Below are 12,182 nucleotides of genomic sequence, written 5' to 3' on the forward strand. Positions count from 1 at the left end.
CACTAGGACTTTTGTCCCATCTTCATTATTTTCCAGCCTCAATGCTGCAAACTTGGAGGCACTCTGGACATTAAGGTACTCACCATGGGCCAAATGCATGAGGACCATTAAACTACATTAGCCCACAATGTAGTAATACCACTCCCCCTTTTTTCTTCCTTATAGCTACACCAATAGGGCTCTATTGGCAAAGAGTTTTTTTTCTTCTCTACTAACCTCACAATTAGGTATGCCTCGGTCTCGAAGCGTTGTAATGTACTTGTTCCTTCCGATACATGACCATGTTTATGCTTTGTACATATTGTTGTAAATACCTATGTTTTTTTGCTTTGTTTTTTTCCTTTCTGTTAAATGATTGTTTATTTCTTTATTCTCACGATGTAGTAACTGAGGAAGGTCCACAGTACCGAAACGTTTTAGTGTTGATACTACACAATAAACCTTACAGCAGCCAAATTGAAGTTGAGTGCCAGGTTTTATATTGCATATTCCTGAGTATTTGTGACTGCTCGGAGATTTAGTTTTCCTTGCCTCAGCTGCATAATTTACAGCTGCTAGCCAGCCTGAGTACATGTGGGGGTTGCCTGGTTACTAGGGAATCCCCACATGTAATCAAGCTGTCTGATAGCCGCAAGTCATGCAGCTTCGGCAAGGAAAACTACATCTCTGAGCAGTCACAAATACTCGGAGACCACCCAAGCAACGAGTATATTTGTTCATCACTATTGGCCAACTAGCAGCCTTAGAGTCTCCCGGCTATAGCGGCCTGTTCAGAAGTTAGCAACACTTAGGTGGTAGAAATACACTTTTTTATTCCTGTCATGCCATTTTGCATCAACCCCTTTCTGACATTAGACGTACTATCCCGTCGAGGTGGTCTGGGCCCGTATGACCACCGACGGGATAGTACGTCATATGCGATCAGCTTCACTCACAAGGGGAGCGTGGCCGGGTGTCAGCTGATTATCACAGCCTCCTGCACTGCCTGTCAGATCGCTGATTTGACACAGTGCTTTGCCAAGTGTCAGATCAGCGATCTGACACTATACAGTGATCTCCCACCCTGGGACAATGTAAAAAAGGAAAAAAAAAATTTTTATTAACGTGTAAAAAAAAAAAAAAAAAATCCTAAATAAAAGAAAAAAAAAAATTGTTCCAATAAATACATTTCTTTATGTAAATAAAAAAAACAATAGTACACATATTTAGTATCGCCTCGTCCGTAATGACCCGACCTATAAAACTGTCCCACTAGTTATAACCCCTTCAGTGAACACCGTGAAAAAAATTATTAAAAAAACGAAGCAAAAAACAATGCTTTATCAGAATACTGCCGAACAAAAAATGGAATAACACGCGATCAAAAAGACAGATATAAATAAACATGGTACCGCTGAAAACGTCATCTTGTTCCGCAAAAAAACGAGCTGCCATACAGCGTCATCAGCGGAAAAATAAGTTATAGCCCTCAGAATAAAGCGATGCAAAAATAATTATTTTTTCTATAAAAGTTTTTATTGTATAAAAGCGCCAAAACGTAAAAAAAGATATAAATGAGGTATCGCTGTAATCGTACTGACCCGAAGAATAAAACTGCTTTATCAATTTTACCAAACGCGGAACAATATAAATGCCCCCCAAAAGAAATTCATGAATTGCTGATTTTTGTTCATTCTTCCTAACAAAAATCGGAATAAAAAGCTATCAAAAAAATGCCATGTGGCCAAAAATGGTACCAATAAAAATGTCAATTCGTCCTGCAGAAAACAAGACCTCACATGACTCTGGGCCAAAATATGGAAAAATTATAGCTCTCAAAATGTGGTGACGCAAAAAATATTTTTTGCAGTAAAAATCGTCTTTTAGTGTGTGACAGCTGCCAAACATAAAAACCCGCTATAAAAATCCTCTATAAAAAGTAAATAAAACCCACCTTGATCACCGCCTTAGTTAGGGAAAAATAATAATTAAAAAATTTTTTTATTTATTTTCATTTTCCCATTAGGGTTAGGGTAGGGGCTAAAGTTAGGGTTGGGGCTAGATTTGGGGTTAGGGTTTGGATTACATTTACGGTTGGGTTAGGGGTGTGTTGGGATTAGGGTTAGGGGTATGTTCGGGTTGGGGCTAGGGGCGTGTTGGGGTTAGGGTTGGGATTAGGGTTAGGGGGTGTGTTGTGGTTAGGGTTGGAGTTAGAATTGGGGGGTTTCCACTGTTTTGGCACATCAGGGGCTCTCCAAATGCGACATGGCATCTGATTTCAATTCCAGCCAATTCTGCGTTGAAAAAGTCAAACGGTGCTCTTTCCCTTCTGAGCTTTGCTCTGCCATATGTGGTTTACCCCCACATATGGGATATCGGCGTCCTCAGGACAAATTGTACAGCAACTTTTGGGGTCCAATTTCTCCTGTTACCCTTGGTAAAATAAAACAAATTGGATCTGAAGTAATTTTTTTCTGAAAAAAAGTTAAATGTTCTTTTGATTTTTTTATACATTCCAAAAATTCCTGTAAAACACCTGAAGGGTTAATAAACTTTGTAAATGTGGTTTTGAGCACATTGGGTGCAGTTTAGAATGGTGTCACTTTTTGCTATTTTCTATCATATAGACCCCTCAAAGTGACTTCAAATGTGATGTGGTCCCTAAAAAAAATGGTGTTGTAAAAATGAGAAATCGCTGGTAAATTTTTAACCCTTAACTCCCTAACAAAAAAAATCTTGGTTCCAAAATTGTGCTGATGTAAATAGACATGTGGGCAATGTTACTTATTAAGTATTTTGTGTGACATATCTCTGTGATTAAAGGGCATGAAAATTCAAAGTTGGAAAATTGCGAAAGTTTCAACATTTTTGCCAAATTTCCGTGTTTTATTTTTCACAAATAAACGCAAGTAATATCAAAGAAATTTTACCATTATCATGAGGTACAATATGTCATGAGAAAACAGTGTCAGAATGTCAGAATCACCGGAATCCGTTGAAGCGTTTCAGAGTTATAACCTCATAAAGGGACAGTGGTCAGAATTGTAAAAATTGGCCCGGTCATTAACGTGCAAACCACCCTTGGGGGTAAAGGGGTTAATTCCTTAAAACCACCTGGAGGGTTAATGAACTACCTGACAGCAGTTTTCAATATGTCGGGGGGTGCTGTTTTCAAAATGGTATCACTTTTGTGGTTTTTCCAATATATAGGACCCCCAAAGTCACTTCAAATCTGGATAAGTCCCTTAAAATAAATGTTGTAAATTTCTATGAAAAAATAAAAAATTACTGCTACATTTTAAAACCTCCTAAAATGCTAACAAAATAAAATAACATTTTATAAATGATGCTGATGTAAAGCAGACATGGGGGAAATGTTATTTGTTAATATTTTTCTGTGGTATGACTATCTGGATTAATGGAGTATTCATTCAAAGTTTGAGGTTTTTTTTACATTTTTGTCAAATTTCTAATATTTTTTTAAATACACACAAAACATATCAACCTAAATTTATCATTATTATAAATTATAATGTGCCATGAAAAAAGTCTCAAGATCAATGGGAGTTGTTGAAGCATTCCAGAGTTATTACCCCATAGTGACATTGGTCAGAATTCAAAAATTTGGCTAAGGAAGGAAATCACTTTTCCATAATGCAGTTACTTAGTGACACCTGCTTCTATGACTACACCCCACCATACTGACTGAGGGCAGCCCCAGTGATATAGGAGGCAGAGATGTCGGCATCTTTTGGCGACTCAGGTGCCCCATGAGCTTGTAATAAAAGTCTCCATCTATTACATTCACGTGAGTTTTCCTTCTATCCTTCACTTTTTCATTATTACTTTTACAGCTTTGACATCCAGGCAAATGTCTGAAGAATATCAAAGCTGAAGCCATAATGGAGAAAGGAAAAAGCGATGTGCGGGATGATGAGTGGTGCAAAGAGGACGTTCCTACAGGTAACTGCCCCAGTGAGGAGTCACCACTAAATAAAGCAGAGAAGACTCAATATCTCCTCATTCACCGGACTGGACAATTTTAGTTTTGACGTTTTTTTGTTATGTGTTTTATCAGCATTTTTTACCATAGATTTCCCCATTCAGCGAAAATACAGATTTTATAGGGCTGACAATGTAATGATGCAATATGTAATAAGATCGGTTGTGCATCTATAATATAGATTTAAGATTAGACTGGGATCATAGATCATCAAAGATGTGTAACACCTCATGGGCAAAGTATCTAGTGTTTTACATTATATCCGTTAGAGTTCTGGTTCAAGGATTAATACACTGCTCAAAAAAATAAAGGGACCACTTAAAGAACAGAATATAACTCCAAGTAACTCAAACTTCTGTGAAATCAAACTGTCCACTTAGGAAGCAACACTGATTGAAAATCAATTTCACATGCTGTTGTTCAAATGGAATAGACAACAGATAGAAATTATTGGCAATTATCAAGACCAGCTCAATAAAGGAGTGGTTCTGCAGGTGGGGACCTGTTATGGATCCCAATGGATAGGGGATCGCACTGGACAAGCAAAAATAACTCAAATAACGGACGAGCTCTAGGGTGATGGAACCTGGGCTGACCGCTGACCTACTCCTGACAAACACAACTAGAAATAGCCGGGGAGCGTGCCTACGTTGATTCTAGACGCCTCGCGCCAGCCTAAGAGCTAACTAGCACTGCAGAGGAAATAAAGACCTAGCTTGCCTCCAGAGAAATGACTTTGCTTTGGGGCTCCCTCTGGTGGCTTTGTGTGGTCTGTTGGTCTCTGGCCGCCACCTGTTTCATCAGAAGCAGGGAGGTCCCTATTTAGCTCTGCTTCTCTGACTCTCATTGCCGGCTGTCAATGTACTCAGATGTGCTCAGTTTGGTTCTGACTACCTGCTTCCAGATCTCTCAGGATAAGCTAAGTTATGCTTTTCAGTTGTTTTGTTTTTTGTCCAGCTTGCTAAATATTACTCTATGCTAGCTGGAAGCTCTAGTGGGCTGAGGTGCTCCCCATGTGCCATGAGTTGGCACATGGGTTCTTGTAATCTCAGGATGGTTTTTGGTTAGGGTTTTTTGCTGACCGCTCAGACCCCTTTTGTATCCTTCTGCTTTCTAGTTATAGCGGGCCTCGTTTTGCTAAATCTAGTTTCATATCTATGTGCGTGCCTTCCTCTCATTTTCACCGTCAATACATGTGGGGGGCAACTATACCTTTGGGGTTCATTTCTCTGGAGGCAAGCTAGGTCTTTATTTCCTCTGCAGTGCTAGTTAGCTCTTAGGCTGGCGCGAGGCGTCTAGAATCAACGTAGGCACGCTCCCCGGCTATTTCTAGTTGTGTTTGTCAGGAGTAGGTCAGCGGTCGGCCCAGGTTCCATCACCCTAGAGCTCGTCCGTTATTTGAGTTATTTTTGCTTGTCCAGTGCGATCCCCTAGCCATTGGGATCCATAACAGGGACCACAGACCACATCTCAGTATCAATGCTTACTGGCTGATGTTTTGGTCACTTATGAATGTTGGTTGTGCTTTCACAGTCATGGTAGCATGAGACAAACTCTACAACCCACACAAGTGGCTCAGGTAGTGCAGCTCATTCAGGATGGCACATCAATGCGTGCTGTGGCAAGAAGGTTTGCTGTGTCTGTCAGTGTAGTGTCCAGAGGCTGGAGGCGCTACCAGGAGATAGGCCAGTACACTAAGAGACGTGGAGGGGGCCGTAGGAGGGCAACAACCCAGCAGCAGGACCGCTACCTCAGCCTTTGTGCAAGGAGAAACAAGATGAGCACTGCCAGAGCCCTGCAAAATGACCTTCAGCAGGCCACAAATGTGCATATGTCCGCACAAATGGTTAGACGCCTGGCATTTGCCACAGAACACCAGGGATTGGCAAATTTGCAACTGGCGCCCTGTGCTCTTCACAGATGAAAGCAGATTCTCACTGAGCACATGTGACAGAGTCTGTAGACGCCGTGGAGAGCGATCTGCCTGCAACATCCTTCGGCATGACCGGTTTGGCAGTGGGTCAGTAATGGTGTGGGGTGGCATTTCTTTGGAGGGCCACACAGCCCTCCATGTTCTCACCAGAGGTAGCCTGACTGCCATTAGGTACCGAGATGAGATCCCAGACCCCTTGTGAGACCATATGCTGGTGCGGTTGGCCCTGGGTTCCTCCTAATGCAGTACAATGCCAGACCTCATGTGGCTGAAGTGTGTCAGCAGTTCCTGCAAGATGAAGGCATTGAAGCTATGGACTGGCCCACCCGTTCCCCAGCCTGAATCCGATTGAACACATCTGGAACATCATATCTCTCCATCCACCAGTGTCACGTTGCACCACAGACTTTCCAGGAGTTGGCGGATGCTTTAGTCCTGGTCTGTGAGGAGATCTCTCAGGAGACCATCCGCCGCCTCATCAGGAGCATGCCCAGGCATTGTAGGGAGGTCATAGGCACTTGGAGCCACACACACTACTGAGCATCATTTCCTTGAGGCTTTTCCACTGAAGTTGGATCAGCCTGCAATTTGATTTTCCTCTTTGATTTTGAGCATCATTCCAACTCCAGACCTCCATGGGATATTAGTTGTGATTTACATTGATGATTTTTAGGTTTTATTGTTCTCATCGCATTCCACTATGTAATGAATTTCATTGTGATATCTAGGATGTGGGATTTTAGTGTTCCCTTTATTTTTTTGAGCAGTGTGTATAACCTAAGTAACCTATTTGGTATACTGAACTATCTGGAGATTAAAAAAACTTTTAAGACCATTGTCTCATAGTCACAGCCAGGAGTATATTATAAGAGAAAGCAGAGAATTGCCTGGGCTTATCCATCTTTATATTTGCTCCATGGCCATGACTTCCTGATACACGATCATACGTCTCCTCTGTTCTGCATGTAGCGGTCAGCGGTTGTGTGAGACTGACACTACCTAGTAGTACTGCCGCCTGAGCATTTCTCTAGACATAAGTAATACAATATGAGCAAGTCCTACACTCTTCACATGGAGGATTGGGTGCCAGTGGTCGATTTGAAGTGCTCACTGAAGAATAGAGGGTGGGCTTTTTATGTGGATACACCTAAATAAAATGGGAATGGTTGGTGATATCAACTTCCTGCTTTGTGGCACATTAGTGTATGAGAGGTGGGAAACTTTTCAAGATGGGTGGTGACCATGGTGGCCATTTTGAAGTCCATGTTTCTCTTTGCTTACAGCCATTGACATGTCGCAGAGGTTAAGACGTGAGGAGGATAGAAATTGTTTTGATGTCTGGTGAACGCAGTCCCCGGGTTATTGCAGCAGATTTCAATGCAAGATACCCTACGAGGCCACCCTTCCCCCATGCTACAGTTATCAAACTGCTTGCCAAATTCTGTGAAACTGGCTCAGTGTTGGATTTGCCAAAATGTGGACTCAATAAAATTCACTAATGAAGAAACATCAGTGGCTGTCCTAGCTTCATTCAGCTACACTGTATGCAGAATTATTAGGCAAGTTGTATTTCAGAGGATTATCTTTATTATTGATCAACAACTATGTTCTCATTCAACCCAAAAGATTCATAAATATCCAAGCTTAATATTTTTGGAAGTTGGAGTGTTTTTTTTTTTAGATTTGGCTCTCTTAGGAGGATATCTGTGCAGGTAACTATTACTATGCAGAGTTATTAGGCAACTTAATAAAAACCAAATATATTCCCATCTCACTTGTTTATTTTTCACAAGATAAACCAATATAACTGCACAAAATTTAATAAGCATTTCTGACATGCAAAAACAAAACCCCGAAAAATTAGTGACCAATAAAGCCACCTTTTTTTATGATGACACTCAACAGCCTTCCATCCATAGATTGTCAGTTGCTTGATCTGTTTACGATCATTGCATGCAGCAGCCACCACAGCCTCCCAGACACTATTCCGAGAGGTGTACGGTTTTCCCTCCCTGTAGATCTCACATTTTATGAGGGACCACAGGTTCTCTATGGGGTTCAGATAAGGTGAACAAGGGGGCCATGTCATTATTTTTTTATCTTTTGAGACCTTTACTGGCCAGCCACGCTGTGGAGTAGTTGGAGGCATGTGATGGAGCATTGTTCTGCATGAAAATCATGTTTGTTTGTTTTTTAACAATACCGACTTCTTCCTGTACCACTGCTTGAAGAAGTTGTCTTCCAGAAACTGGCAGTAGGTCTGGAAGTTGAGCTTCACTCCATCCTCAACCCGAAATGGTCCCACAAGTTCATCTTTGATTATACCAGCCCATACCAGTACGCCACCTCCACCTTGCTGGCGTCGGAGTGGAGCTCTCTGCCCTTTACTGATCCAGCCTCTGGCGCATCAAGAGTTACTACACTCATTTAATCAGTCCATAAAACCTTTGAAAAGTCAGTCTTAAGATATTTCTTGGCCCAGTCTTGACGTTTTATCTTATGTTTCTTGTTCAAAGGTGGTCGTTTTTGTGCCTTCCTTACCTTGGCCATGTCCCTGAGTATCGCACACCTTGTGCTTTTTGATATTCCAGTAATATTGCCGCTCTGAAATTTGGCAAAACTGGTGGCAAATGGCATCTTGGCAGCTTCACACTTGATTTTCCTCAATTCATGGGCAGTTATTTTGCTCCTTTTTTGCCCAACACGCTTCTTGCGACCCTGTTGGCTATTTGCCATGAAACGCTTGATTGTTCGCTGATCACGTTTCAAAAGTTTGGCAATTTCAAGACTGCTGCATCCCTCTGCAAGGCATCTCACAATTTTGGACTTTTCAGAGCCCGTCAAATCTCTCTTCTGACCAATTTTGCTAAAGGAAAGGAAGTTGCCTAATAATTAAGAACACCTTATATAGGGTGTTAATGTCATTAGACAACACCCCTCCTCATTACAGAGCTGCACATCACCTGATTTACTTAATTGGTAGTTGGCTCTCAAGCCTGAACAGCTTGGAGTAGGACAACATGTATAAAAAGTATCATGTGATCAAAATACAACTTGCCTGATAATTCTGCACACAGTGTAGAGCCCTCAGCGTAGCACTCACTGCATGTCACTGGAGAGTGGCATCAGTCGAACATCCCTTTGGCGGATATTAGCTACTCACAAATGACCCCCTTACAAAATCCAGCTGCTGCAGCATCTTAACAAGGATGACCCAGATCGGCACGCTAAATTTGCAGAATGGGTAAAGCAAAAATTGGAACAGGAGCCTCAGTTTACACAGAACATTATGTTCAGTGATGAGGCAGACTTTTCTGTGAATGGTGAAGTTAACAAACAAAACCACCGCTATTGGTCTGACAGTAACCCACAGTGGATAGATCCTCCCAAGACTGTTGGAACACAAAAATTCATGGTATGGTATGGTGTGGTATATGGGGTCCAAAGATAGTGGGGCCATTCTTCATCAGTGGAAACCTCAATGCCACTGGATATGTGAAATTGCTGCATGATGATGTGTTGCCCTCTTTATGCACTGAAGATGGCACGTTCCCTGAGTTTTTCCAGCAAGATGGTGCACCACCACATTATGGGTGTCAGGTCCAAGCATTCTTACATGAACAGTTTCCTGGAAAGTGGATTGGTCATCGTGGGCCAGTTGAATGGCCACCAAGGTCTCCCGATCTGACCCCATTAGACTTTTATCTTTGGGGTCAGCTGAAGGCAATTGTCTATGCTGTGAAGGTGCGAGATATGCAGCATCTGAAACAACGGACACTGAAATCCTGTGCTAGCATTTCTTCTGCGTGTTGCTGTGTCAAGAGTGGGAGAAGAGGGTTGCATTGACAATCCAACACAATGGGCAAGCACTTTGAATACATTTTATAAGTGGTCATAAACTTGTAAATAACGCATGAAAGAATAGTTGCATTAAAACCAAGCACACCATTGTGTTTCTTGTGAATTTCTCAATAAGTTTCATGTGTCACATGACCCTCTTCCCTTTGGAAAAAATAAAGTTGGATCCAAAATGTCCGACTTCAAAATGGCCGCCATGGTCACCATCCATCTTGAAAAGTTTTCCCCCTCCCATATAATGTGCCACAAACAGGAAGTTGATATTACCAACCATTCCCATTTTATTTAGATGGATCGATGTAAATGACCCACCCTGTAGACATAATTTCCACAGCACACACCAGAGGATGCAACATGGAATCCAATTATGCTTTATTATTCTAAAACAGTCCAGACCACAGACATAGACACGTAATTAGAGATGTTAGTATAGACATTACTTGTTCCTGAGTCTGCTGACGGCTCTGTCTCTGAAATCCACCATAGCCATGAGGGTCCGGCCAAGCATTCACCTATTTTCTATGGGGAGAGAGAGCAAAGCTTCTCCCATATCATGAATCAGCGCTTGTTACAGGTCAATACCTGCCAGTGTAAAACAACCCCTAAAGATAACCTGTCAGCTACAAAAATGCAATTTACCTGCAGGTATATTGGTAACCTATAGGTAAATAGTATTTAAAGCAGTTAGGCTGTTTTACTGGGAGAGCGGCTACCAGGAGAAATTGAAATATGTTCCTTGCAGCCGCTTTCTTCCAGTCATTGAGGTGGTGCATGGAGCTCTAACACAGAGAGGTGACTGCTACAGCCCTCTACGTCTCCTGAAGAATAAAATCGAGCGGCTGCAAACAGAATATAATTTCATCAATGAGCAGTGATTGATGGTATAGGAAGGTGATTGGGGCTTATTAGCTTTTATTTTGATGTAGGAATGATGATTTGTTATTATTTCTTATGGCTTTTTTATTATTACAGAATATCTTTAATTTAGACAAAGAGAATGATGCGCTGTCAACAACGATCATTTTTATTCTCATATGAAATATGCGACCAATGACAAATGTTTTATTATTTGATGATTGCACTGGCCAATGATTGAGAATGAGCATTAGCACAATTGATTCTGTGTGAAATCATCACATCATGTAAATTTCACTTCAGTCAGTTAATAACAGAACTTTGCTACACACTTTGCAATTTCTATGTAATTTTTTTATTTTTACTTTTCTTAATGTTTTATATTTAGATAAATATACGTATTAAGGTTATTTGACTAAGAAAATCACAGCAGTTATATTCTTGACAGATGGTCGTAGCAGCAGCTCCAAAATCCAAAAAAGTATCGCAGAAGACCCATATGAAGAACATGCTAACATCTCAGACATGAATCCTTTTAAAGTACATTGTCCTAATTCATCACAGACTGTTAAACAAAATAAAAGTCACAGAAGAAGTGTGAAAAATAAAAAAGCTCCCACAAGGAAGAAGCCATTTTCATGTCCAGAATGTGGAAAATGTTTTACACTGAAATCAACTCTTCATACACATGTGAGAAGTCATACAGGAGAGAAGCCATTTCAATGTTCAGAATGTGGAAAACATTTTACAGATAAATCAACTCTTGTTAAACATGAGAGAGTTCACACAGGAGAGAAGCCATTTTCATGTTCAGAATGTGGCAAATGTTTTACTCTAAAATCTCATCTTGTTAAACATGAGAGAATTCACACAGGAGAGAAGCCATTTTCATGTTCAGAATGTGGCAAATGTTTTACTCTAAAATGTAATTTTGTTAGACATAAGAGAATTCACACAGGAGAGAAGCCATTTTCATGTTCAGAATGTGGGAAACGTTTTACAGATAAATCAACTTTTGTTAGACATGAGAGAATTCACACGGGAGAGAAGCCCTTTTCATGTTCAGAATGTGGAAAATGTTTTACTCTAAAATCTCAACTTGTTAAACATGAGAGAATTCACACAGGAGAGAAGCCATTTTCATGTTCAGAATGTGGGAAACGTTTTACAGATAAATCAACTCTTGTTAGACATGAGAGAATTCACACAGGAGAGAAGCCATTTTCATGTTCAGAATGTGGCAAATGTTTTACTCAAAAATCTCAACTTGTTAAACATGAGAGAATTCACACAGGAGAGAAGCCATTTTCATGTTCAGAATGTGGAAAATGTTTTACTCAAAAATTTAGTCTTGTTACACATGAGATAATTCACACAGGAGAGAAGCCCTTTTCATGTTCAGAATGTGGAAAATGTTTTTCAGGTAAATCACATCTTGTTAAACATGAGAGAATTCACACAGGAGAGAAGCCATTTTCATGTTCAGAATGTGGGAAACGTTTTACAGATAAATCAACTCTTGTTAGACATGAGAGAATTCACACAGGAGAGTAG

The 12,182-nt window shown here is 40.7% G+C and overlaps 1 long non-coding RNA gene and 1 pseudogene across 1 annotated transcript in view; both read left to right on the plus strand.

Moving 5' to 3' along the window:
* Positions 1-7,423, plus strand: part of LOC143785881 (uncharacterized) — a 33,812-nt gene extending 26,389 nt beyond the window's left edge. Inside the window, exons 2-3 of the long non-coding RNA XR_013218134.1 lie at positions 3,834-3,942; positions 7,199-7,423. This is a non-coding gene — a long non-coding RNA (uncharacterized LOC143785881). The remainder of the gene's footprint in view (positions 1-3,833; positions 3,943-7,198) is intronic.
* Positions 7,424-11,079: 3,656 nt separating this feature from the next.
* The window catches only part of LOC143786227 (uncharacterized), a 100,761-nt pseudogene continuing 99,658 nt past the window's right edge, over positions 11,080-12,182 (plus strand).

The sequence above is a fragment of the Ranitomeya variabilis genome, chromosome 7 (genome assembly GCF_051348905.1).
Source record: "Ranitomeya variabilis isolate aRanVar5 chromosome 7, aRanVar5.hap1, whole genome shotgun sequence".
Classification (NCBI taxonomy): domain Eukaryota; kingdom Metazoa; phylum Chordata; class Amphibia; order Anura; family Dendrobatidae; genus Ranitomeya; species Ranitomeya variabilis.